Source organism: Perna viridis, chromosome 15 (assembly GCF_037379345.1).
Source record: "Perna viridis isolate PV_CMFRI_1.1 ecotype Kerala chromosome 15, ASM3737934v1, whole genome shotgun sequence".
Lineage (NCBI taxonomy): Eukaryota > Metazoa > Mollusca > Bivalvia > Mytilida > Mytilidae > Perna > Perna viridis.
The window spans coordinates 9852549-9876428 of NC_142459.1; the positions used below are offsets into that span (position 1 = coordinate 9852549).

Genomic DNA, 23880 nt, shown 5'->3' on the forward strand with positions numbered 1-23880 from the left:
TAGACAGCGTACTACTCGATTGACCCATGAGCCACCGCCTTCTTCATTTGCCATTTGTAAGCTTTTGAAAATCTTAGAAACATTGGATTTAACAAAATGCCATCAGTAAAGCAGGTGGACAAATGAAGGGCATGGCGTGACCAGCCGATTGATCGAACCGGGTCCATCCGATCTCCCGTTTAGATGACCTAAGAGCCGAGTGGCATATACAGCCGTATCCTCGATCATCCAGCCATCGATGACACGGGGGTTACGTCACGACTGGAGTCTAGATACGACCTTCATCCACTAGGACCTCCTCGCCCACCAATAGCTCACGGGTTGCAACTCACGGCAAACAAGTAGGTGAACCCACTTTTTATTTTAAACACCGGGCCCACGGTCGATGTTCGGATCGCTTTAGTCTGGCCTCTAACCTTTGACCTTTCCAGCATGGGTAACCCTACCAGGAGAAAAAACTCCAGCTGGCATAGCTCTTAGGATCACTGAGGCACGCAAGCCCCCTACCACGACAAGGATAGCGATCCACAGGGGGGGAATCATTTTTAAAGTATCATAATAACACGAAAGTTTATTGATTATGATAGATCCTTTCGGTTCTCCATTGGTGTTTAAAGTACAAAACCATTTCCGTGTTTACCCAAATTAATTCCGGAAAATATTGTCGTGTAAATAATTATATTATTTCTGTTTTATATTACACAGTCATTTTGAAATGTATATGATGAACCGTAAAACAAAAATCCTTGAAATTTCGAGCTTTGTAAAAATATATTGTGTAAAATTTTGAGACATACACATTTTTCTCCAATTGATTTTTATCATGTTAAGACATAGATGTTTCAAAAGTACATGATTGGAACAAAATGTTTTTTTTTCACGAACCCCGATCAAGATGAATGGTTTGTTTGTTGGGGTTTAACATCCGATCAAGATGAATGTTTTGTTTGTTTGTTGGGGTTTAACATCCGAGCAGCAATATTTCAGCTATATTCAGACAATGAACATGAAATAAAAAAAAAAAGGATGGGTCACAAGGATAATAGGGTCGACAAATTTTGATGCCCCGTGCAGGTCCGGGTGTTAAAAGAATAGGCCTGCAGCAGCGCTAAGCTTGTCGTATAAGGCGACTAAATAGTGCTCAGAAACCTAGCCGGGGGCTAGGCGCTCTGCCCACAGAGCAACTGGGATGGGTACCCCTGGCGTGTTACATGCTAGGGTTGTCAGGCTATAATACGGAAAACCTGACCGCAAACCATAGTGGTGCACCGTGTTGGGAAAGATGCCACGTTCCTCGCACTTTAAAGAACCCTGCTGTGGTATTCGATAGGAGTAGGAACCTTTGCGCTCCGCCACAGGAGGCTAATTTGCCCGACCTTACCCATCCCCCCCTTTTTCCAGTGGCAATCAAAGTTTGTCGACCCTATTGTCCTTGTATCCCATCCTTTTTTTTTGCATTTCATGTTCATTGTATCATCCATTTCATGTTCATCGTCTGAATATAGCTGAAATATTGCTGCTCGGACGTTAAACCCCAACAAACAAACAAACAAACAAATTTTGATTGCCACTGGAAAAAGGGGGGTGGGTAAGGCCGGGCAATTTAGCCTCCTGTGGCGGAGCGCAAAGGTTCCTACTCCTATCGAATACCACAGCAGGGTTTTACAACGTGCGAGGAACGTGGCATCTTTCCCAACACGGTGCACCACTATGGTTTGCGGTCAGGTTTTCCGTATTATAGCCTGACAACCCCAGCATGTAACACGCCAGGGGTACCCCATTCCACCACCTGGGGCACACATCGCAGTTGCTCTGTGGGCAGAGCGCTTAGGTTTCTGAGCACTGTTTAGTCGCCTTCTACGACAAGCTTAGCGCTGCTGCAGGCCTATTCTTTTAACACCCGACCTGCACGGGTGATGAATTGTACCCGAATGGGGTTTTTCCTGTATAACACCTGGAATTTTTCATTGTGGAAATGGTCAATTTTCATGCATAGTACTTTCTATATTACTTGTTTTTCACAAGTAAAGCTTATTGTATAATTTAGTGTGTTACAAAACCTTTTGTATATCATTTTAATTATGAACTTGGTGAATTTTTGGGACAGAAACGTGCATCAAATTTCCAAACATTCATTGCAATAAAACAAATGGAGAAAGAAGTTCAAGAATCAGCTGAACATTGATTGATTGATTGATTGTTGTTGTTTATTGCCGTTTCGGCGACCAGGGCCATATCACGGCAAGAACATTTAATGCAAGGAAAATATTAAAATTAAGATCAAAGTCTCTTCATAAAATAATGAAATTAAAACAAGCAGCTATTTATATATAAAAAGGTACATAAAAGGTGAACCTAAGACATAAAATACATATAGAAACATAAATTCGATAAAAACATTTAAAATATTGAAAAACTAAGGAAGGTATCCAATTTAGATTTTATTAAATAAACCACTGGTGTTGGCAAAATCCACACAATCTAGAAGAACATGTTTGATAGAGAAAGGGCAATCACATGGGATACACTCAGGTGGAGGATCACCAACAAGCAAATGGCCATGTGTAAATCTAGAATGTCCAATGCGGCATCTAGTCATGACCACTTGCTCTTTGCGATTGCCCGACCCGGATTGATGAACGCCTAGATCGGTTTGTTTGTTTCACTGGTGGTTTTGGATCTGGAAAATCATCACTCGTACATCATGCAGCACTTCACGTACATTTGCGTCTTGTCCAGTAGATATTATGAAGTATCGTGATGTGAAGATGATGATGATTGTTGTTGTTTATTGCCGTTTCGGCGACCAGGTTCATATCACGGCAAGAACATTTAATGGAAGGAAAACATTAAAAGCAAGATCAAAGTATCTTCATTAAATAATGAAATTAAAACAGCTATTTACATATAAAAAGGTACATAAAAGGTGAACCTAATGTGAAGAAAAATAAGGTTTGTTACAGATGACCTCTGTAAAAATAGTTTCATAATAAGCAGGAATGAAAACTGCATTCAAATGTTGTTTATGCCAGAACATGATTGATTATTGGGGTTTAACGTCCGAGCAGCAATATTTCAGCTATATTCAGACGATGAACACGAAATGGATGATAAAATGATAAAATGAAAACGGGATGGGACACAAGGACAGTAGGGTCGACAAATTTTGATTGCCAATAGAAAAAGGGAGGGATGGGTAAGGTCGGAGAATTTAGCCTCCCATGGCGGAGAGCAGTGGTTCCTACTCCTATCGAATACAACAGCAAGGTTCTGGAACGTGGCATCTTTCCCAACACGGTGCACCACTATGGTTTGCGGTCAGCTTTTCCGTATTATAGCCTGACAACCCCAGCATGCAACATGCCAGGGGTACACCATTCCACCACCTGGGGCACACATCCCAGTTGCTCTGTGGGCATAGCGCCTAGCCCCCGGCTAGGTTTCTGAGCACTATTTAGTCGCCTTTTACGACAAGCTTAGCGCTGCTGCAGGCCTATTCTTTGAACACCCGGACCTGCACGGGGCATATGCCATAACAGAATTTAAAAGTGATTTGCGTCAGGGAAAAGACAGCGCAAATAAAATTTCTGATATCGTGTCACATATTAAAGAATTAAAAGTAAAAGTTATTGCATTGATTGATTGTTATCTTTTAATGCCGTTTCGGCGACTAGGGCCTATTTTTTTGACACTGGGACCTACACGGGGCCATTAAATTTAAATATCCTGAAATAGTAGTAAACGGAACTATTTTGTTTTACTTGTCTTTTTTTTTTAAAGGAAAAGTACCAAAAATACACCAGAGAACGGGAAAATACAAGAAAACATTTACAGTTACTAAACCAACACTAAGTGTGTCGAGTCCAATTGAAAATTACAATATTGGTGTATTAACCGGAAGTTTTGGATCTGGAAAATCATCGATTACACATCATGTAGCATCCTAGTTACATTTGTCAAATTGGTAATGATTGTTGTTAGAGAGAAATGTTGATGGGCCACAATGTGGAAAGAAAAGTACATCTTCCGTTTTAGTGACATGTTCAGTTCAATTGTAATTTCGGGAAATTGTAGATTCGTTTTATTTTGATGAAGATAGACAATCTCCACTGTATGTTTTTATGGCCATACTGATATTGAAAAGGAAACCAAAATGCTCATAAACTGCAGTTACGATCATTTAGCTTTCATAGAAAAGTTCTACACTGTCAGACACTATCTGACCCAAGACATGTTGTCGGTATATGTTCGTAGGGGTTTAACGCCCGAGCAGCTATATTCTGACAATGAACATGAAATTGATGATAAAATGAAAAAGGGATGGGACACAATGACAATAGCGTCGACAAATTTTGATTGCCACTGGAAATAGTTTGTTTGTTTGTTGGGGTTTAACGTCCGAGCAGCAATATTTCAGCTATATTCAGACGATGAACATGAAACGGATGATTAAATGAACATGAAAAAAAAAAACGAAGGATGGGTCACAAGGATAATAGGGTTGACAAATTTTGATTGCCACTGAAAAAGGGGGGATGGGTAAGGCCGGGCAATTTAGCCTCCTGTGGCGGAGCGCAAAGGTTCCTACTCCTATCGATTACCACAGCAGGATTCTTTAACGTGCGAGGAACGTGGCATCTTTCCCAACACGGTGCACCACTATGGTTTGCGGTCAGGTTTTCCGTATTATAGCCTGACAACCCCAGCATGTAACACGCCAGGGGTACCCCATTCCACCACCTGGGGCACATATCCCAGTTGCTCTGTGGGCAGAGCGCCTAGCCCCCGGCTAGGTTTCTGAGCACTATTTAGTCGCCTTTTACGACAAGCTTAGCGCTACTGCAGGCCTATTCGTTTAACACCCGGACCTGCACGGGGCCACTGGAAATAGGGAGAGTTTGGTAGGATCGGGCAATTTAGCCTCCTGTAGCGGAGCCCTATTTTTCCTACTCCGGGAGAATACCACAGTTAGGGTTCTTTAAAGTGCGAGGAACGTGGCATCTTTCCCAACACTTTTGTGTTGACCGCAATTAATACAAATTCATGTAAATTCACTGGCAACCCAGTGTTTCAACCACTTTTTTAAAGACTCATTAAAGTGAACAATGTCGTTGTTTTAACCGAAAGTTCTGGTTCTGGAAAATCATCAATTATACATCATGTAGAACTTCAGTTACACGTGTCTAGTCCCTTGTTTGTTTGTTGGGGTTTAACGTCCGAGCAGCAATATTTCAGCTATATTCAGACAATGAATATGAAATGGATGATAAAATGAACATGAAATGAAAAAAGAGGATGGGCCACAAGGACAATAGGGTCGACAAATTTTGATTGCCACTGGAAAAAGGGGGATGGGTAAGATCGGGCAATTTAGCCTCCTGTGGCGGAGCGCAAAGGTTCCTTCTCCTATCGAATACCACAGCAGAGTTCTTTAACGTGCGAGGAACGTGGCATCTTTCCCAAAACGGTGCACCACTATGGTTTGCAGTCAGATTTTCCGTATTAAAGCCTGACAACCCCAGCATGTAACATGCCAGGGGTACCCATCCCAGTTGCTTTGTGGGCAGAGCGCCTAGCCCCCGGCTAGGTTGCTGAGCACTATTTAGTTGCTTTATACGACAAGCTTAGCGCTGCTGCAGACCTATTCTTATATCACCCGGATCTGCACTAATATAGAGTACCGTGATATGAAGAAAAATCATATTCGTTATCATTATCGTTTCATCTAAAACATTATCGATTTCTTGCGGGACATCGGTTTATTTAATAAAATCTAAATTGGATACCTTCCTTGATTTTTTTTCAATATTTTAGATGTATTTTATGTCTTAGGTTCACCTTTTTATATGTAAACAGCTGTTTGTTTTAATTTAATTATTTTTTGAAGATCTTGCTTTTAATATTTTCATTTCATGAAATGTTCTTGCCCTGCACCATTCCACCACCTGGGGCACACAACCCAGTTGCTCTGTGGGCAGAGCGCCCTAACCCCGGCTAGGGTTCTGAGCACTATTTAGTCGCCTTTTACGACAAACTTGGCGCTGCTGTAGGTCTGTTCTTTTAACACCCGGACCTTGCACGGGGCGTATGAACAAGTTGATATATAATAGAATATGATAATAAAAGTATCTATGAGATTTTTCTCTACAAATATCCTTGATTAGACACAATATTATCTCCGTATATATATTGTAGTACTGTCATGACTGAGCCACCTAAAGAGGGAAAAGACATCCGGTAATATCACCACAAATGATGTAAAATCAGTTGTTAAAGAAGTGGTGATTTAAATGGTGCCTATGATAGTTGACCTTCTGGTCGAAAAAGTTGGTCTAACCAACTCAAGTACATCAGAGATACATGTCAAACAGCCACCAGATGTTTCGTTAATTGAGGCAATACCTACATCCGCATCTTTAAGGTAACAACTAATAATGCAGGCGGATCCGACGTCCAATGCCTGTACAATTCTTCCTGCATCCGAGTCCAACAGTGTTGTAGGCCCACAGTAGTCTGGTAGATTGATTGTTGTGTTTGAATGGAGTTTCGGCAACTAGAGCCGTATCACGGCAAGAACATTTAATGAAATTAAAATAGTTGATTGATTGATTGTTGTTGTTTATTGACGTTTCGGCGACCAGGGCCATATCACGGCAAGAACATTTAATGCAAGGAAAATATTAAAAGCAAGATCAAAGTCTCTTAATAACATAATGAAATTAAAACAAACAGCTATTTACATATAATAAGGTACATAAAAGGTGAACCTAAGACATAAAATATATGTAGAAACATAACTGCGATAAAACATTTAAAAAATAATGAAATTAAAACAAAAAACTATCTACATATGTAAAGGTAGATAAAAGGTAAACCTAAGATATAAAATACATATAGAAACCGATGTCCCGCAAGAAATCGGATGTTTTAGATGAAACAGTCTAACATTGGCGCAGTCAAAATAATTATGCCTGGTGTTGGCAAAATCCACACAATCTAGAAGAACATGTTTGATAGAGAAAGGGCAATCACATCAAAATATTGAAAAAAACTAAAATTATCCAATATTAGGTTTTACGAAATAAACCACAACGTTTCTTAATGAAACGGTCCTGAATTAATGAAAAACATTGTCCAAGGCTATTTGACATGTATTTCATTTCAAAAAATGGTGTACTTTTTCCGCATATTAATCGGCCTTTAAATAATTTGAACTAAAAGGGTTTGATTTTTTAATACAAAATAGTTTGCTATTAAATTTATTTGAATAGTAAAGGTAATTAATACTGATTATTTCCAAAATGATTCTATTTTGTCCCCTGAAAAAAATGCTAATGACATAAATGTGTGTGTTTTTTTTTGTACTAACGTCATCTTTAGGAAAATAAAAAGGCTAAAAAATCATGTTATTTAAGAAATAGATTGATGGTCCTCCAGTCTTTACTGACGTCTTAGTTGTTCCGTTGTACCCACTTTAATTGCTGTATCAAAGAAATCTTCGTTTTTTTTAGTTTTAAAAATAAATATTGTTTGTTTGTTCGTTAGGGTTTAACGTCCGAGCAGCAGTATTTCAGCTATATTCAGACATTGAACATGAAATGGACGTTAAAATGAACATGAAATGAAAAAAAAAGGATGGGTCACAAGGATATTAGGGTCGACATTTTGATTGCCACTGGAAAAAGGGGATGGGTAACGTCGGGCAATTTAGCTGTTTGTTGTTTGTTTGTTGGAGTTTAACGTCCGAGTAGCAATATTTCAGCTATATTCAGACGATGAACATGAAATGATGATGAAATGGACAAGGACCCCAGAATGTAACACGCAAGGGGTACCCCATTCCACCACCTGGGGCACACATCCCAGTTGCTCTGTGGGCAGATCATCTAGCCCCCGGCTAGGTTTCTGAGCACTATTTAGTCGCCTTATACGACAAGCTTAGCGCTGCTGCAGGCCTACTTTAACACCCGGACCTGCACGGGGCTAAAAATAAATAAAACATAATAAGAAATGACTGCAGTCTGATGTCTGTCCACAGCCAGGAGGTGTTTGCCTTTGTGTCGTTATATTACTTTCCACGTTTATTTTGTGTCATCGTTCTGTTACCGTGGATCAAATTACTTCCATTGTCGGAGCATTACAGGGCTTACTTAAAGTTGTGTTAACACTTGTTGGAGTCCTTTTCGTTTGTTTGTTTGTTTGTTGGGGTTTAACGTCCGAGCAGCAATATTTCAGCTATATTCAGACCTTTTGGTGATCACTGTATTGTTTAGTATTGTTTACATGTATTTCGGTTATATGCTGGTGCCTTTTGTTGCGTTTGACCATATCAATTGTTTTTTTTATTCTTCGCTCATTTGTTATCATACAATTCACAAGAAAACCGCATTAACTTTGAATAGCCTGAAATGGTAGTAAACGTAACTATTTCGTCTTATTTGTTTTTTTTTATGGAAAAGTACCACAAATACACCAGAGAACTGGAAAATACAAGGGAACATTTACAGTTACTAAACCAACACTGCATATGTCCAATCCAATCGAAGATGACAATATAGATGTATTAACCGGTAGTTTTGGATCTGGAAAATCATAGATTACACATCATACAGCACCTTAGTGTCTTATCCAACAGGTATTATGCAATACCGTGATGTGAAGAAAATTCAGGTTTGTTGAAAATTACTTTTGTGGAAGGTTTCATATTGAACAAGAATAAAAAAAACTGCATTTAAATGCTGTTTTTGCCAAAACAGGATTTAAAAGTAATTTGCGTAAGGGAAAAGACAGCGTAGATGAAATTTCAGATATTGCGTGTTTAACACGCATTTATGTTCCCTGAATGTGACAAATCCATCTTAATTTATTTAAAGGACTATCTCCACTTTGCATGCTATAATGGTCGAATTGGTAATGTTTGTTGTTAGAGAGAAATGTTGATGGACCACAATGTAGAAAGAAATTGTTTGTTTTGTTTGTTAGGGTTTAACGTCCGAGCAGCAATACTTCAGCTATAATCAGACGATGAACATGAAATTGATGATAAAATGAAAAAGGAATGGGACACAAGGACAATGGGGTCGACAAATGTTGATTGCCACTGGAAATAGGGAGAGATGGGTAGGGTCGGGCAATTTAGCCTCTTGTGGCGGAGCCCTATTGTTCCTACTCCGGGAGAATACGACAGTAGGGATTTTGTAACGTGCGAGGAACGTTGCATCTTTCCCAACACGGTGCACCACTATGGTTTGCGGTCAGGTTTTCCGTATTATAGCCTGACAATCCCAGCATGTAACACGCCAGGGGTACCCCATTCCACCACCTGGGGCACATATCCCAGCTACTCTGTGGGCAGAGCGCCCTAGCCCCTGGCTAGGTTTTTGAGCACTATTTAGTCGTCTTTTACGACAAGCTTAGCGCTACTGTAGGCCTATTCTTTGAACACCCGAACCTGCACGAGTCGTGATATGAAGAAAAATAATATTTGTTGTTTATGACTTACGTGGAAAGAAATTTTCTAATGAGCGAGAACAAAAACTGTATTTAAATATTGTTTATGTCAAAACAGAAATATGCGCCAGAGAAAAGAAAGCGGAGATGAAAAATCTGATTTCTTGTCGTTTACATATATTCAATGATGAGAAGTTAAAATTAGTTGGAGATTTTAATGATTGATTGATTGTTGTTTAATGCTGTTTCGGCGACCAGGGCCATATCACGGCAAGAACATTTAATGTAAGGAAAATATTAAAAGAAAGATGAGATTTTAAACCACAAGTCTGTAGATTTACAGTCAGAAATAAACTAGTATGTTTCATGAATGTGACAAAGCCATTTTAATTCATTTAAAAGATTATCCACATTTTGTTGTGCATGTTGTAATGGTCAAATTGGTAATGGTTGTTATTAAAGAGAAATGCTGATGCGCCACAATGTGATAAGGCAAATAGATCTGCCTTGTTAACGACATGTGTCTTTTTTTGGAATGCGGATATGCACATTCACAAACATTTCATTTAAAATTCGATTTGTTTGTTTCTTTGTTGGGGTTTAACGTCCGAGCAGCAATATTTCAGCTATATTCAGACAATGAACATGAAATGGATGATAAAATGAACATGAAATGAAAAAAAAGGATGGGTCACAAGGATAATAGGGTCGACAAATTTTGATTGCCACTGGAAAAAGGGTGATGGGTAAGGTCGGGCAATTTAGCCTCCTGTGGCGGAGCGCAAAGGTTCCTACTCCTATCGAATACCACAGCAGGGTTCTTTAACGTGCGAGGAACGTGGCATCTTTCCCAACACGGTGCACCACTATGGTTTGCGGTCAGGTTTTCCGTATTATAGCCTGACAACCCCAGCATGTAACACGCCAGGGGTACCCCATTCCACCACCTGGGGCACACATCCCAGTTGCTCTGTGGGCAGAGCGCCTAGCCCCCGGCTAGGTTTCTGAGCACTATGTAGTCGCCTTTTACGACAAGCTTAGCGCTGCTGCAGGCCTATTCTTTTGACACCCGAACCTGCACGGGTCAATTCCCGAATTGTGTCGCCTTCAACAATTGCCTGGGTAGACGTACTACAGCTACAGCTGCAGGTGCAGAGTTAGACGTTTCTAACTAAATAGACTTACAACAGTGTTTGCTAAAACTGTGACAATAGTGAAAATGAACTCGTGTTTAAACAAAATGCTCTAAGTGATATTGTGTGTTTAAAGAAAACCTTGAAAAGCTTTTCATTTATTGACTTTCTGTGCTTATATTGTTGTTTGTTTATTGTTATGTCTATGGTGCTATATAAAGTACTGTGAATTTTTGTCCTATTCATGATTTGTGACTTTTTGTCCGTTTACCGTTACCGTGTTGGGAAAGATGCCACGTTCCTCGCACGTTAAAGAACCCTGCTGTGGTATTCGATGGGAGTAGGAACCTTTGCGCTCCACCACAGGAGGCTAAATTGCCCGACCTTACCCATCCCCACTTTTTCCAGTGGCAATCAAAATTTGTCGACCCTATTATCCTTGTGACCCATCCTTTTTTTTCATTTCATGTTCATTGTCTGAATATAGCTGAAATATTGCTGCTCGGACGTTAAACCCCAACAATCAATCAATCAACCGTTTATCGTTTAAACGACACAAAGTTCAAGATTGACAATCATTTTGATAAAATTGGTATAGAACCACGCTTAGACATATAAATATTTAAACAGATCTAAACCCTTCTATTGAAACAAATTCTATAGCTACGTTTTCATACAACAAAATATGCTAGTATTATTTATACTTCTTTCGATATTCTACGTTCTAATGTTAAAAATCCAATAAAACAAAATAGGTTTTGTTTGTTTGTTTGGGTTTAACGTCCGAGCAGCAATATTTCAGCTATATTCAGACAATGAACATGAAATTGATGATAAAATGAACATGAAATGAAAAAAAAAGGATGGGTCACAAGGATAATAGGGTCGACAAATTTTGATTGCCACTGGAAAAAGGGGGGATGGGTAAGGTCGGACAATTTAGCCTCCTGTGGCGGAGCGCATAGGTTCCTACTCCTATCGAATACCACAGCAAGGTTCTTTAACGTGCGAGGAACGTGGCATCTTTCCCAACACAGTGCACCACTATGGTTTGCGGTCAGGTTTTCAGTATTAAAGCCTGACAACCCCAGCATGTAATACGCCAGGGGTACCCCATTCCACCACCTGGGACACATATCCCAGTTGCTCTGTGGGCAGAGCGCCTAGCCCCCGGCTAGGTTTCTGAGCACTATTTAGTCGCCTCATACGACAAGCTTAGCGCTGCTGCAGGCCTATTCTTTTAACACCCGGACCTGCACGGGGTCATGCATATTAATATTAGTGAACTATATACATTAACGTTGACGGCCCAACATTTCTCATGTATACAGCATATCGAAATTTGTAATGTAATACAATTGCGGCCAGACATTAAGACATGTCTAATCATAAAATATTCATTAATCACTTAACCTGCATATCTGACACTAATAACATAAATAGGACTACATGTGTGTTCAATGTTTTACAACATTATTATCTCTCTTTAAGCACGAAGGTAATCTACAACATTAACCTAAATATTCTCAACAGACGGAAATTCTGTTGGATGGGTCCTAATCAGCTGTAAATTGAACAAAAAACGTTCTTATGTTCATCAAAACATCCCAGACATAATAAATATTAGACGCGTTGCAGCCAAAAATGTAACAGGAGCCTGATCAACCTGGTTATAAAACTGTCTACCGCTATTTATGAAAGATCGGTCGTATTTGATCAAACAAGAATGCTGTGTTCTTTGACACAGCATGTGTTATACACGTTCATCATATGTATTACCAGAGAGTTATTAAATGTTTTTATAACATTAATGTTTGTTTGTTGTTTGTTGGGGTTTAACGTCCGAGCAGCAATATTTCAGCTATATTCAGACAATGAACATGAAATGAAAAAAAAAAGGATGGGTCACAATGATAATAGGGTCGACGAATTTTGATTGCCACTGGAAAAAGGGGGATGGGTAAGGTCGGGCAATTAAGCCTCCTGTGGCGGAGCGCAAAGGTTCCTACTCCTATCGAATACCACGGCAGGGTTCTTAAACGTGCTAGGAACGTGGCATCTTTCCCAACACGGTGCACCACTATGGTTTGCGGTCAGGTTTTCCGTATTATAGCCTGACAACCCCAGCATGTAACACGCCAGGGGTACCCCATTCCACCACCTGGGGCACACATCCCAGTTGCTCTGTGGGCAGAGCGCCTAGCCCCCGGCTAGGTTTCTGAGCACTATTTAGTCGCCTTTTACGAGAAGCTTAGCGCTGCTGCAGGCCTATTCTTTTAACACCCGGACCTGCACGGGGCATATATTAATGTTCACGTGTCGTAGATGATCGATTTTATACATTACAATACATCAGACTACAACTAGACACGCCTTATTATTAATTCCCAATACGATATACAGGCGTAATGTATATTATCGACTTTCCACATAGAATCATCATACACTTATTGATTGGCAAGAAACAACTATCGTGTGTACACATATACTATAAATATTCCATACACGTTAAATATTCTTAACACGTTTACAGTATTGCTTAAATTTCAATGAATGAATGTAAGGTGTGAAGAGATAACCACAAACAAGCTTGATTACGTCGATGTTCGCTTTAAAGATACCAAATCATGTGGTAATGTTTACCTTAGTGTTGAACGCACCCAAAGGATTACAAAGTCATACTCGAAACCACAAATGAATTCAAGATCCGAGATCGATCTGATGTGCAATGGCCGATTTGCCTGACAAGCTGGAATCGAATGTAAACACCGGACTTTGCATGGAAGACAGTTATTTGTAGTTGCATGTTCAACAGACAATATACTTTGGACATTTTGTTCAGGTATTATGATATTTGCACACCGCTTAGTTGCCCCGTGCATGTCCGGGTGTTGAAGAATAGGCCTGCAGGAGCGCTAAGCTTGTCGTAAAAGGCGACTAAATAGTGCCCACAGAGCAACTGGGATGTGTGCCCTCGGTGGTGGAATGGGGTACCCCTGGCGTGTTACATGCTGGGGTTGTCAGGCTATAACACTTTTTCATTTCATCATCATTTCATGTTCATTTTATCATCAATTTCATATTCATCGTCTGAATATAGCCGAAATATTGCTGCTCGGACGTTAAACCCCAACAAACCAGATTTCCACATTTCACAATATTTGACAGCATGATCTTGAACTTGATCACAATATTTCTCCCGAAATCCAACCGCTGACATGCCTGACTAACTGGGGATCGTTTTGTTTGTTGGGGTTTAACGTCCGAGCTGCAGTATTTCAGCTATATTCCGACAATTAACATGAAATGATGATGAAATGAAAAAGGGATTGGACACACGGACAATGGGGTCGACAAATTTTGATTGCCACTGGAAATAGGGAGAGGTGGGTAGGGTCAGGCAATTTAACCTCCTGTGGCGGAGCCCTATGGTTCCTACTTCTGGAGAGTACCACAGTAGAGTTCTCAACGTGCGAGGAACGTGGCATCTTTCCCAACACAATGCACCACTATGGTTGGCGGTCAGGTTTCCCGTATTATAGCCTGACAACCCCAGCATGTAACACGCCAGGGGTACCCCATTCCACCAACTGGGGCACACATCCCAGTTGCTCTGTGGGCAGAGCGCCTAGCCCCCGGCTAGGTTTCTGAGCACTATGTAGTCGCCTTTTACGACAAGCTTAGCGCTGCTGTAGGCCTATTCTTTTAACACCCGGACCTGCACGGGGCTTTAAAATTCGAGAAAGACCGTTAAAGAAATATTCTGACAGGAGACTATGTCTAGTGTGTGTCTGTTCTCAGTTGAAGATGAACCCGCTTCTTCGGGTTTTTTTTTGGTTTTTTTTTGTACACGCTATACAGACTTCAGGAACATACTTTTGCTTTTTCGCCAAATGAAGCCATTAATCCAAAAATGAACTCGTTGACACTTTAATAGATGTCAAGTATATACTGCGCGACTATCTTGGAGATTTACTTCATGCATCTAAACTGTATACAATTATTCAAAATCAGGTTGCACTTCAATTAACCATTCACTTGTATCCCAGCATTGTTTAGATTTGATATCGCCATTGCATGCCGCATCTTTATCGTGAAAATATAACTAGAGAAAAATGCTGACTTATCACAGTGCCGTAAGTTTATAAGATCCCAACTGTTCGAAGCAAGTGAATGTGAACACATTGAAATTGTTGGTCATGTGACAAACAAAAAGCAAATTAAATTCATCACCAATACCGTTTCCACATAAGGTACAAACTCTATTTTGTGGAATATTTTTCCAACTTACTATGTCAATTGGTATACATTCTTGTAACAAGTGACAGAAAATAGGGTGTTGATTCACTGTAATAAAGTATTTCATTTTAAGGGAGTGGCATCCTGCATATTTAGTGTAACTAGCATTGTTTATATTTGATATCGCCATTGCATGCCACATCTTCATCAGGCGTATCGATATAGTGAAAATATGACTAGAGAAAAATGCTGACTTATCACAGTGCCGTAAGTTTATAAGATCCCAACTGTTCGAAGCAAGTGAATGTGAACACATTGAAATTGTTGGTCATGTGACAAACAAAAAGCAAATTAAATTCATCACCAATACCGTTTCCACATAAGGTACAAACTCTATTTTGTGGAATATTTTTCCACCTTACTATGTCAATTGGCATACATTCTTGTAACAAGTGACAGAAAATAGGGTGTTGATTCACTGTAATAAAGTATTTCATTTTAAGGGAGTGGCATCCTGCATATTTAGTGTAACTAGCATTGTTTATATTTGATATCGCCATTGCATGCCGCATCTTCATCAGGCGTATCGATATAGTGAAAATATGACTAGAGAAAAATGCTGACTTATCACAGTGCCGTATGTTTATAAGATCCCAACTGTTCGAAGCAAGTGAATGTGAACACATTGAAACTGTGAAGTTGTTGGTCATGTGACAAACAAAAAAGCAAATTGAATTCATCACCAATACCGTTTCCACATAAGGTACAAACTCTATTTTATTGTGGAATATTTTTCCATCTTCCTATGTCAATTGGTATACATTCTTGAAACGTTTGTTTGCTGGGGTTTAACGCCCGAGCAGTAACATTTCAGCTATATTCAGGCGATGAAAATGAAGTGGATGATTGTTGGGGTTTAACGTCCGAGCAGCAATATTTCACCTATATTCAGACGATGAAGATAAAATGAACACGAAATGAAAAAAAAGAGGATGGGACAGAAGGATAATAGGGTCGACAAATTTTGATTGCCACTGGAAATAGGGATTAATAGGTACCCCATTCCACCACCTGGGGCACACAACCCAGTTGCTCTGTGGGCAGAGCGCCCCTACCCCCGGCTGAGGTTCTGAGCACTAGCCCAAATTCCGTTCGTTTGTTTCTTGGGGTTTAACGTCCGAGCAGCAATATTTCAGCTATATTCAGACGATGAACATGAAATTGATGATAAAATGAACATGAAAAGATGAAATGTTTGTTTTGTTTGTTGGGGTTTAACGTCCGAGCAGCAATATTTCAGCTATATTCAGACAATGAAGATAAAATGAACATGAAATGAAAAAAAAAGGATGGGTCACAAGGATAATAGGGTCGACAAATTTTGATTGCAACTGGAAGAAGGGGATGGGTAAGGTCGGGGAATTTAGCCTCCTGTGGCGGAGCGCAAAGGTTCCTACTCCTATCGAATACCACAGCAGGGTTCTTTAACGTGCGAGGAACGTGGCATCTTTCCCGACACGGTGCACCACTGGTTTGCGGTCAGGTTTTCCGTATTATAGCCTGACAACTCCAGCATGTAACACGCCAGGGGTACTCCATTCCACCACCTGGGGCACACATCCCAGTTGCTCTGTGGGCAGAGCGCCTAGCCCCCGGCTATGTTTCTGAGCACTATTTAGTCGCCTATTACGACAAGCTTAGCGCTGCTGCAGGCCTATTCTGTTCACACCGGACCTGCACGGGGCAAAAAGATGAAATGAAATAGGGATGGGACACAAGGACAATGGGGTCGAAAATTTTTGATTGCCACTGTAGATAGTGAGAGGTGGGTAGGGTCGGACAATTTAGCCTCCTGTGGCGGAGCCCTATGGTCCCATCTCCGGGAGAATACCACAGTAAGGTTCTTAAACGTGCTAGGAACGTGGCATCTTTCCCAACACGGTGCACCACTATGGTTTGCGGTCAAGTTTTCCGTATTATAGCCTGACAACTCCAGCATGTAACACGCCAGGGGTACCCCATTCCACCATCTGGGGCACACATCCCAGTTGCTCTGTGGGCAGAGCGCCCTAGCCTCCGGTTAAGGTTCTGAACACTATTTAGTCGCCTTTTACGACAAGCTTAGCGCTGCTGCAGGCCTATTCTTTTGACACCCGAACCTGCACGGGTCAATTCCCGAATTGTGTCGCCTTCAACAATTGCCTGGGTAGACGTACTACAGCTACAGCTGCAGGTGCAGAGTTAGACGTTTCTAACTAAATAGACTTACAACAGTGTTTGCTAAAACTGTGACAATAGTGAAAATGAACTCGTGTTTAAACAAAATGCTCTAAGTGATATTGTGTGTTTAAAGAAAACCTTGAAAAGCTTTTCATTTATTGACTTTCTGTGCTTATATTGTTGTTTGTTTATTGTTATGTCTATGGTGCTATATAAAGTACTGTGAATTTTTGTCCTATTCATGATTTGTGACTTTTTGTCCGTTTACCGTTACCGTGTTGGGAAAGATGCCACGTTCCTCGCACGTTAAAGAACCCTGCTGTGGTATTCGATGGGAGTAGGAACCTTTGCGCTCCACCACAGGAGGCTAAATTGCCCGACCTTACCCATCCCCACTTTTTCCAGTGGCAATCAAAATTTGTCGACCCTATTATCCTTGTGACCCATCCTTTTTTTTTCATTTCATGTTCATTGTCTGAATATAGCTGAAATATTGCTGCTCGGACGTTAAACCCCAACAATCAATCGTTTATCGTTTAAACGACACAAAGTTCAAGATTGACAATCATTTTGATAAAATTGGTATAGAACCACGCTTAGACATATAAATATTTAAACAGATCTAAACCCTTCTATTGAAACAAATTCTATAGCTACGTTTTCATACAACAAAATATGCTAGTATTATTTATACTTCTTTCGATATTCTACGTTCTAATGTTAAAAATCCAATAAAACAAAATAGGTTTTGTTTGTTTGTTGGGGTTTAACGTCCGAGCAGCAATATTTCAGCTATATTCAGACAATGAACATGAAATCGATGATAAAATGAACATGAAATGAAAAAAAAAAGGATGGGTCACAAGGATACAACTAATAAAACTAAAAAAAACTAATAAAAACTAATAAAACTACATGTGTGTTCAATGATATACAACATTGTTATCTCTCTTTAAGCACGAAGGTAATCTACAAGATTAACCTAAATATTCTCAACAGACGGAAATTCTGTTGGATGGGTCCTAATCAGCTGTAAATTGAACAAAAAACGTTCTTATGTTCATTAATGATTGATTGATTGTTGGGGTTTAACGTCCGAGCAGCAATATTTCAGCTATATTCAGACAATGAACATGAAATGGATGATAAAATGAACATGTAATGAAAAAAAAGGATGGGTCACAAGGAAAATAGGGTCGACAAATTTTGATTGCCACTGGAAAAAGGGGGGATGGGTAAGGTAGGGCAATTTAGCCTCCTGTGACGGAGCGCAAAGGTTCCTACTCCTATCGATTACCACAGCAGGGTTCTTTAACGTGCGAGGAACGTGGCATCTTTCCCAACACGGTGCACCACTATGGTTTGCGGTCAGGTTTTCCGTATTATAGCCTGACAACCCCAGCATGTAACACGCCAGGGGTACACATCCCAGTTGCTCTGTGGGCAGAGCGCCTAGCCCCGGCTAGGTTTCTGAGCACTATTCAGTCGCCTTATACGACAAGCTTAGCGCTGCTGCAGGCCTATTCTTTTAACACCCGGACCTGCACGGGGCTTATGTTCATTAAAACATCCCAGACATAATAAATATTACACGCGTTGCAGCCAAAAATGTAACAGGGGCCTGATCAGCCTGGTTATAAAACTGTCTTCTGCTATTAATGAAAGATCGGTCGTATTTTATCAGACAAGAATGCTGTGTTCTTTGACATAGCACGTGTTATACACGTTCATCATATGTATTACCAGAGAGCTATTAAATGTTTTCATAACATTAATGTTCACGTGTCGTAGATGATCGATTTTATACATTACAATACATCACACTACAACTAGACACGCCTTATTATTAATTCCCAATACGATATACAGGCGTAATGTATATTATCGACTTTCCACATAGAATCATCATACACTTATTGATTGGCAAGAAACAACTATCGTGTGTACACATATACTATAAATATTCCATACACGTTAAATATTCTTAACACGTTTACAGTATTGCTTAAATTTCAATGAATGAATGTAAGGTGTGAAGAGATAACCACAAACAAGCTTGATTACGTCGATGTTCGCTTTAAAGATACCAAATCATGTGGTAATGTTTACCTTAGTGTTGAACGCACCCAAAGGATTACAAAGTCATACTCGAAACCACAAATGAATTCAAGATCCGAGATCGATCTGATGTGCAATGGCCGATTTGCCTGACAAGCTGGAATCGAATGTAAACACCGGACTTTGCATGGAAGACAGTTATTTGTAGTTGCATGTTCAACAGACAATATACTTTGGACATTTTGTTCAGGTATTATGATATTTGCACACCGCTTAGTTGCCCCGTGCATGTCCGGGTGTTGAAGAATAGGCCTGCAGGAGCGCTAAGCTTGTCGTAAAAGGCGACTAAATAGTGCCCACAGAGCAACTGGGATGTGTGCCCTCGGTGGTGGAATGGGGTACCCCTGGCGTGTTACATGCTGGGGTTGTCAGGCTATAACACTTTTTCATTTCATCATCATTTCATGTTCATTTTATCATCAATTTCATATTCATCGTCTGAATATAGCCGAAATATTGCTGCTCGGACGTTAAACCCCAACAAACCAGATTTCCACATTTCACAATATTTGACAGCATGATCTTGAACTTGATCACAATATTTCTCCCGAAATCCAACCGCTGACATGCCTGACTAACTGGGGATCGTTTTGTTTGTTGGGGTTTAACGTCCGAGCTGCAGTATTTCAGCTATATTCCGACAATTAACATGAAATGATGATGAAATGAAAAAGGGATTGGACACACGGACAATGGGGTCGACAAATTTTGATTGCCACTGGAAATAGGGAGAGGTGGGTAGGGTCAGGCAATTTAACCTCCTGTGGCGGAGCCCTATGGTTCCTACTTCTGGAGAGTACCACAGTAGAGTTCTCAACGTGCGAGGAACGTGGCATCTTTCCCAACACAATGCACCACTATGGTTGGCGGTCAGGTTTCCCGTATTATAGCCTGACAACCCCAGCATGTAACACGCCAGGGGTACCCCATTCCACCACCTGGGGCACACATCCCAGTTGCTCTGTGGGCAGAGCGCCTAGCCCCCGGCTAGGTTTCTGAGCACTATGTAGTCGCCTTTTACGACAAGCTTAGCGCTGCTGTAGGCCTATTCTTTTAACACCCGGACCTGCACGGGGCTTTAAAATTCGAGAAAGACCGTTAAAGAAATATTCTGACAGGAGACTATGTCTAGTGTGTGTCTGTTCTCAGTTGAAGATGAACCCGCTTCTTCGGGTTTTTTTTTGGTTTTTTTTTGTACACGCTATACAGACTTCAGGAACATACTTTTGCTTTTTCGCCAAATGAAGCCATTAATCCAAAAATGAACTCGTTGACACTTTAATAGATGTCAAGTATATACTGCGCGACTATCTTGGAGATTTACTTCATGCATCTAAACTGTATACAATTATTCAAAATCAGGTTGCACTTCAATTAACCATTCACTTGTATCCCAGCATTGTTTAGATTTGATATCGCCATTGCATGCCGCATCTTTATCGTGAAAATATAACTAGAGAAAAATGCTGACTTATCACAGTGCCGTAAGTTTATAAGATCCCAACTGTTCGAAGCAAGTGAATGTGAACACATTGAAATTGTTGGTCATGTGACAAACAAAAAGCAAATTAAATTCATCACCAATACCGTTTCCACATAAGGTACAAACTCTATTTTGTGGAATATTTTTCCAACTTACTATGTCAATTGGTATACATTCTTGTAACAAGTGACAGAAAATAGGGTGTTGATTCACTGTAATAAAGTATTTCATTTTAAGGGAGTGGCATCCTGCATATTTAGTGTAACTAGCATTGTTTATATTTGATATCGCCATTGCATGCCACATCTTCATCAGGCGTATCGATATAGTGAAAATATGACTAGAGAAAAATGCTGACTTATCACAGTGCCGTAAGTTTATAAGATCCCAACTGTTCGAAGCAAGTGAATGTGAACACATTGAAATTGTTGGTCATGTGACAAACAAAAAGCAAATTAAATTCATCACCAATACCGTTTCCACATAAGGTACAAACTCTATTTTGTGGAATATTTTTCCACCTTACTATGTCAATTGGCATACATTCTTGTAACAAGTGACAGAAAATAGGGTGTTGATTCACTGTAATAAAGTATTTCATTTTAAGGGAGTGGCATCCTGCATATTTAGTGTAACTAGCATTGTTTATATTTGATATCGCCATTGCATGCCGCATCTTCATCAGGCGTATCGATATAGTGAAAATATGACTAGAGAAAAATGCTGACTTATCACAGTGCCGTATGTTTATAAGATCCCAACTGTTCGAAGCAAGTGAATGTGAACACATTGAAACTGTGAAGTTGTTGGTCATGTGACAAACAAAAAAGCAAATTGAATTCATCACCAATACCGTTTCCACATAAGGTACAAACTCTATTTTATTGTGGAATATTTTTCCATCTTCCTATGTCAATTGGTATACATTCTTGAAACGTTTGTTTGCTGGGGTTTAACGCCCGAGCAGTAACATTTCAGCTATATTCAGGCGATGAAAATGAAGTGGATGATTGTTGGGGTTTAACGTCCGAGCAGCAATATTTCACCTATATTCAGACGATGAAGATAAAATGAACACGAAATGAAAAAAAAGAGGATGGGACAGAAGGATAATAGGGTCGACAAATTTTGATTGCCACTGGAAATAGGGATTAATAGGTACCCCATTCCACCACCTGGGGCACACAACCCAGTTGCTCTGTGGGCAGAGCGCCCCTACCCCCGGCTGAGGTTCTGAGCACTAGCCCAAATTCCGTTCGTTTGTTTCTTGGGGTTTAACGTCCGAGCAGCAATATTTCAGCTATATTCAGACGATGAACATGAAATTGATGATAAAATGAACATGAAAAGATGAAATGTTTGTTTTGTTTGTTGGGGTTTAACGTCCGAGCAGCAATATTTCAGCTATATTCAGACAATGAAGATAAAATGAACATGAAATGAAAAAAAAAGGATGGGTCACAAGGATAATAGGGTCGACAAATTTTGATTGCAACTGGAAGAAGGGGATGGGTAAGGTCGGGGAATTTAGCCTCCTGTGGCGGAGCGCAAAGGTTCCTACTCCTATCGAATACCACAGCAGGGTTCTTTAACGTGCGAGGAACGTGGCATCTTTCCCGACACGGTGCACCACTGGTTTGCGGTCAGGTTTTCCGTATTATAGCCTGACAACTCCAGCATGTAACACGCCAGGGGTACTCCATTCCACCACCTGGGGCACACATCCCAGTTGCTCTGTGGGCAGAGCGCCTAGCCCCCGGCTATGTTTCTGAGCACTATTTAGTCGCCTATTACGACAAGCTTAGCGCTGCTGCAGGCCTATTCTGTTCACACCGGACCTGCACGGGGCAAAAAGATGAAATGAAATAGGGATGGGACACAAGGACAATGGGGTCGAAAATTTTTGATTGCCACTGTAGATAGTGAGAGGTGGGTAGGGTCGGACAATTTAGCCTCCTGTGGCGGAGCCCTATGGTCCCATCTCCGGGAGAATACCACAGTAAGGTTCTTAAACGTGCTAGGAACGTGGCATCTTTCCCAACACGGTGCACCACTATGGTTTGCGGTCAAGTTTTCCGTATTATAGCCTGACAACTCCAGCATGTAACACGCCAGGGGTACCCCATTCCACCATCTGGGGCACACATCCCAGTTGCTCTGTGGGCAGAGCGCCCTAGCCTCCGGTTAAGGTTCTGAACACTATTTAGTCGCCTTTTACGACAAGCTTAGCGCTGCTGCAGGCCTATTCTTTTGACACCCGAACCTGCACGGGTCAATTCCCGAATTGTGTCGCCTTCAACAATTGCCTGGGTAGACGTACTACAGCTACAGCTGCAGGTGCAGAGTTAGACGTTTCTAACTAAATAGACTTACAACAGTGTTTGCTAAAACTGTGACAATAGTGAAAATGAACTCGTGTTTAAACAAAATGCTCTAAGTGATATTGTGTGTTTAAAGAAAACCTTGAAAAGCTTTTCATTTATTGACTTTCTGTGCTTATATTGTTGTTTGTTTATTGTTATGTCTATGGTGCTATATAAAGTACTGTGAATTTTTGTCCTATTCATGATTTGTGACTTTTTGTCCGTTTACCGTTACCGTGTTGGGAAAGATGCCACGTTCCTCGCACGTTAAAGAACCCTGCTGTGGTATTCGATGGGAGTAGGAACCTTTGCGCTCCACCACAGGAGGCTAAATTGCCCGACCTTACCCATCCCCACTTTTTCCAGTGGCAATCAAAATTTGTCGACCCTATTATCCTTGTGACCCATCCTTTTTTTTTCATTTCATGTTCATTGTCTGAATATAGCTGAAATATTGCTGCTCGGACGTTAAACCCCAACAATCAATCGTTTATCGTTTAAACGACACAAAGTTCAAGATTGACAATCATTTTGATAAAATTGGTATAGAACCACGCTTAGACATATAAATATTTAAACAGATCTAAACCCTTCTATTGAAACAAATTCTATAGCTACGTTTTCATACAACAAAATATGCTAGTATTATTTATACTTCTTTCGATATTCTACGTTCTAATGTTAAAAATCCAATAAAACAAAATAGGTTTTGTTTGTTTGTTGGGGTTTAACGTCCGAGCAGCAATATTTCAGCTATATTCAGACAATGAACATGAAATCGATGATAAAATGAACATGAAATGAAAAAAAAAAGGATGGGTCACAAGGATACAACTAATAAAACTAAAAAAAACTAATAAAAACTAATAAAACT

General features: G+C 40.3%; 1 protein-coding gene across 1 annotated transcript in view; it reads left to right on the forward strand.

Moving 5' to 3' along the window:
• The window catches only part of LOC148596872 (uncharacterized), a 416353-nt gene that overhangs the window by 725 nt on the left and 391748 nt on the right, over positions 1 to 23880 (forward strand). The window lies entirely within an intron of this gene.